Here is a 5,715-nt window from a genome sequence, read left to right as displayed (position 1 = left end):
GCGGGTGTGACAAAGGTGGAGGGATCCACTGTTTGTGGGGATGAAGCCTTTGTTGCCCCTGTTTTTAATTTTCCTGCACTTATGAACTGTTAGTAACTCTTACTTAACCCGGATGGATGGTCCATCTTTTGCATGGTGAAGTCCGGGTTAAGAATTTTGGATAAGTCCTGGCGGCTTATCTTAATCAATACATAAATCTTTTGACTATTTACTTGTTGTTTATTTTTAAAAGATTGTTAGATTTAACTTTAGCATTATTGATAGTTTTGAAAAATAATCTTAAGTAAAAGATTTTCAGGATAAAAGATCCTTAAGAAAATTATTCAGGATAAAATATCTTTAAAGTACAAATAGTAGGATAAAATATCATTAATAGTTGATAAAAATTATATAACAAAATTCCCTCAAAGGGCATATTTTAGGATAGAGTATCCTTAAAATAGGTAAAAATTTTAGTAATAAAACAACTTTAAGGGAATAACCTTCTAAGTTGAATTATCCAAATTTATTGCAACCAATATAATACATAAGTTAATTAATAGAGATCATACCAGAAGGTCTAGATAGACCTAAGTTACTAGAAGTATTGAACTCTCAATGATAGCTTTAGGATCCGGGATCCTTAGATTTTTGATCTTCACAAAGAACTTAGAAAATTTGTTGCAAATAATTCATAATGTTAACTGGGATAAAAACCATTAAGCTGGTGACAAGTCCAAACAATATACTGGGGACAAGCCCGTGCAACTGGGGACAAGCCCGTGTAATCTGGGGACAAGCCCGTGAACTGGGGATAAGCCGAAACTGGGGACAAGCCCAAACTGGGGACAAGCCGAAAAACTGGGGACAAACCCAAACTTGAGATAATGTGAAAACGTTATAAACCGGTGGTATGGTATGTCTACCATAAATCGTAGGATCCTCCATATAGCCGAAGACAACGAAATTGTCAGCCACTAAGCGTGTACTGGTCCCGCTGCCCTGGACTATACGTTGGATAGCGTGCGCTCAAGGCGAGAGTGTAGAAACTCTATTTATAAGAAAGGTGAAAACCTTTAAACCGTAGGGGATATGACCATCGGGGGTCATCTCCAATCGTGGGCTAGGCCAAGAGAAATAGGATAGTACCTCAAATGTAAAGGAGAGGTGGCCTACCTCTTGATCATCGAATTATTTATTATAATCCTGCATGTTTACTCAAACTTGGAAAAGATTAAATGTTAAGAATATATTATCCTTAAATTAACAATAACAATTCAAAAAGAATAACTGATTAGATAAATGTTACCAATTTCGGGATCCTTGACCCTTTAAGGATAATATATCCTCTAAAGATAATAGATCCTGATCAGAAAAAATATCTCTTGAGGTGGATGGCATTCTATGCTCTTGGTAACCTGTTGCCTTCCATTGTGAGCAAATGATATGCCCCCTTTCCTGCCTCCGACTCAATTTGATAAGGTCCTTCCCATTTGGGTGATAACTTTCCATCAGCCGGATTAGTTGTGTTTTGGAAGGCTTTCCTCAACACTAGATCTCCTTCTTGAAATCTTCTGATCCTGATGTTCTTGTTGTATGCCCCAGCTATCATTTGTTGATAAGCTGCCATTCTGATCTTGGCTAGGTCTCTCAGTTCTTCAACAGTGTCCAAGTCTTCAAGGAGGATTTCTTCATTGACCTCAGGATCACGGATGCTCGTTCTGGCTGTAGGAACCACCATTTCTGTGGGAATTACTACTTCTGATCCAAACACCAATGAGAAGGGTGTTTGGCCTGTTGCATTTTTAAGCGTAGTCTTGTCTGGCCAAAGAACATAATGAAGTTCTTCAGCCCATTTTCCTTTTTTGGATCCTAGCTTCTTCTTTAGATTGTTGATGATGATCTTGTTGCAAGACTCTGCTTGACCATTGGCATAAGGATGAACCGGAGTAGAAGTAATCATTTTGATGCCCCAACTGTCACAAAAGTTAGTGGTTCTATTCCCAATAAATTGGGAACCATTGTCACAAACAATTTCAGCAAGAATACCAAATCTAGTTATAATATTTCGTTCAATAAAAGAAATTACTTCCCTTTCTCGGACTTGTACAAACGCTTCTGACTCAATCCATTTGGAGAAGTAGTCAGTCATAGCAAGCTTAAAAACCTTTCCACCTGGTGCTTTTGGTAGCTTGCCTACAATATCCATACCCCATTTAATGAAAGGCCATGAGGAGGATATATGATATAGAGGCTCCGATGGTTGATGAAGGATATTTGCGTGTCTTTGACAAGCATCACATTTCCTTGAATATTTCACTGCATCCTTCTTCATTGTTGGCCAGAAGTATCCAGTTCTGAGTATTCTGGAAAATAATGCTCTTCCACCTGTGTGATTGCCGCAATCTCCTTCATGAAAATTCTTGAGTACTTCTTGGATCTCAGGATCCTCGATGCATCTGAGATATGGACCTGCGAGAGATTTTTATATACCATATCATTTAACAAAATATATTAGGATACCTTGTGTTTGAAGGACTTGGGATTTTCTATGGCCGGAATTTCTCCATTATGGATGTAGTTTTTGATAGGATGGATCCATGATCCTTTTTTATTTGAGGATAAAGGATCCAGAGTACGATTTCTTTATCATTCGTTATCTCTCCAACTTCTTGTTCTCCTATTGCTGGAAAGAGAATATGGATTATTGGGATTTTCAAATCCTCAGGAATCTTCAAAGATGAGGCTAAGTTTGCCAAGGCATTTGCTCCAGCGTTTTCTTCCCTCGGTACATATGTAATACTAAATATTTCAAAGGATTTCGATAACTCCTTCACAATATCTAAATATTTAATTAGTTTCTTACCTTTAACATCATACGAGCCATTAAATTGGTTAGTTATCAATAAAGAATCTACATAAACTTGAATAAACATGATCCTCATGATTTTGGCTAATTACAAACCTACGATTAGAGCCTCATATTTTGCTTCATTGTTTGTTGCTTGGAACTCACAAGCTATGGCTGGGGTAATATGTCCCCCTGTGGCGATTTCAGTAGGATCCCCAATCCTGGTCCTCTTACATTGGAAGCTCCATCGGTGAAGAATATCCAAGGATCCTTGGTCTTTTCTAGTTGTTGGACCTCCAAGTCAGCTTCTTTTTGTAGTTCACTAGTGAAATCAGACACAAAGTCCGCTAGTGCTTGAGACTTGATTGTTGTTCTTGGCTCATATTGGATATCATACGCACTTAATTTTACAGCCCACTTGGCCATTCTACCTGATAAATATGGTTTTCTAAGAACATTCGTCACAGGATAATTAGTTCTCAAAACAATAGGATGAGTTTCGAAATAATGTCTCAATTTAGTAGAAGCCATAATGAGTGCAAGAATTAAATTTTCTAAATGAGAATATCTTGCCTCCGCATCTAGAAGACTTTTACTTACATAGTAAACGGGATGCTGTTCACCTTCATGATCCTTTACCAAGACGGCACTTACTGCATTTCCTGAGATAGCTAAATACAGGTATAAGGATTCTCCAACCACGGCTTCATTAGAGCTGGAGCTGAGGATAAGTAATCCATCAAGGCTGTAAGCGACGCTTCATACTTTTCCGTCCATTCAAACTTTTTATTCTTCCTAAGGATGTCATAGAAGTCCTTGCACTTCTTGGAGGATCTTGAGATGAACCTATTAAGAGCAGCTATTCTTCCTTTGAGCCTTTGGACATCCTTTGCATTTTCAGGGGATTTCAAATTGAGGATGGCTTCAATCTGCTCAGGGCTTGCTTCAATTCTTCTTTTGGTCACCATATATCCCAGAAATTTTCCAACCTTAACACCAAAGTGGCATTTTGACAGATTCAATTTCATGTTATATTGGTCAAGGATATTGAATGTTTCCTCGAGGTCTCTAAGGTGATCCTCAGGTTTCTTTGACTTCACTACCATATCATCTATGTAGACCTCCATAGTCTTACCCAACTGATCCTTGAACATCATGTTGACTAATCTCTGGTATGTTGCCCCTGCATTTCTTAGTCCAAACAGCATAGCGGTATAACAGTATATGCCGGTAGGAGTCATGAATGCTGTATCCTCTTGATCGGATGGTTCCATTTGAATTTGTTGAAATCCAGAGGAAGCATCCAAAAATGTAAGCATTTCATGTCATGTCGTCGCATCCACCATGGAATCTATATGTGGTAATGGGAAAGGATCCGTGGGGCATGCCTTGTTTAAATCTATAAAATCGACACACACCCTCCACTTTCCATTCAAAAACGACCACATTAGCTAGCCATCGAGGATATTGAACCTCTCTGATCATACCGGCCTTAAGAAGTTTTTCAACTTCTTCTTGTATGATCTTGTTCCTCTCAGGAGCGAATTTCCTTCGCTTCTGATGGATGGGTTTAACAGATAAATTAAGGCCGAGTTTATGAGTGATTACCTCTTTTGAAATACCTGTCATGTCCGAGTGCTTGAAGGCAAAAGTAGATCTTCTTTTCCCTAAGAAGGATATTATATCCTTATCAATCTTACTGGGGATACTGGATCCTAAGAACACCTTTATTTCTGGATCCTCGGGGTCCAATGATACTTCTTTAAGGTCTTTCTCTCGAGCTTCCAGCACGTCCCTAGGATGTTGCTGCAATTGCTATGCTATGGTTGGCTTGGCTGTTGGCTTCATTGATGATGAATAATAGTTCTTGGCCTCCGCTTAGTCACCCACTATCTTTACAACTCCCCAAGGAGTAGGTAGCTTGATGCATTGGTGATAAGTTGAGGCTACAGCCTTCATTCCATGGAGCCAAGGCCTGCCTAAAATAATATTTCAACAGGAAAGTTTATCTATAACACAAAATTTTTGGTATGAATTTAACCCTTCGATATAAATTGGGAGGTTGATGTCCCCCATGTCTTCTTGGTTTCGCCACTGAAACCGACTAGTACCGAAGTTCTAGGAATGATTTCTGAATTCGGGATGTTCATCTTCTTGAGGACATCATGTTGGATAATTTTGACCGAGCTGCCACCGTCTACTAGGATCCTGCGTACATAATGGTTAGAGATAAATAAAGTAATAATCAAACCATCGTGATGAGGATCCTAAATGTTCATCTTGTCTTCCTCATTGAAGAAGATTCTCTTGTCTGTTGTTAAGGTGGTTGACACTATTGGTCGATCTCCGTTATCCATCTTTATCTCTTTGGCAAGTCTTTTTGCTGCAGAGAAAGAAGTTCCACATATGTCTGAACCTCCGGAGATGAAATGGACCGTTTGCACATCCAGCTTGTCCTGATGAGGATCCTGAATCCTTGAATTGAAAACGATTCTCTGATCGGTCACTCGAGTAGTGGGGATGAGTGGTCTTCTTTCATCGTCCAAATCGAATTCTTCTATGGGATTTTTTTTATAGCCCAAGAATCTTGAAATAATTCGTAGTCTTTGTAGACGAAGTTAATTACATGAGCATCTGGCGGTGGTGGTGCCGCTTTCCGTTGAAGGTCTTCAGGATCCCGGATCTTGGATTATTTCCTTCCCAAGAGTTCTTTTAAGTAACCCTTGCTAAGGAGGTATCCAATTTCCCTCCATAATCTGATGCACTCGTCTGTCGTGTGGCCAAAATCTTCGTGGAAGGCGCACCACTTAGACTTGTCCTTGAAGCCTACAGTCTTCTCGTTCTTTCGGGGCCACCTTGCTTTTTCTCCCAAATCCTTCATGGCA

The sequence above is a fragment of the Bidens hawaiensis genome, unplaced genomic scaffold (genome assembly GCF_021521415.1).
Source record: "Bidens hawaiensis isolate Kalapana, Puna unplaced genomic scaffold, B.hawaiensis_p1.1 tig00000295_1, whole genome shotgun sequence".
Lineage (NCBI taxonomy): Eukaryota > Viridiplantae > Streptophyta > Magnoliopsida > Asterales > Asteraceae > Bidens > Bidens hawaiensis.
The sequence above is the reverse complement of the archived record's forward strand: the minus strand, read 5'-3'. Positions refer to the sequence as shown.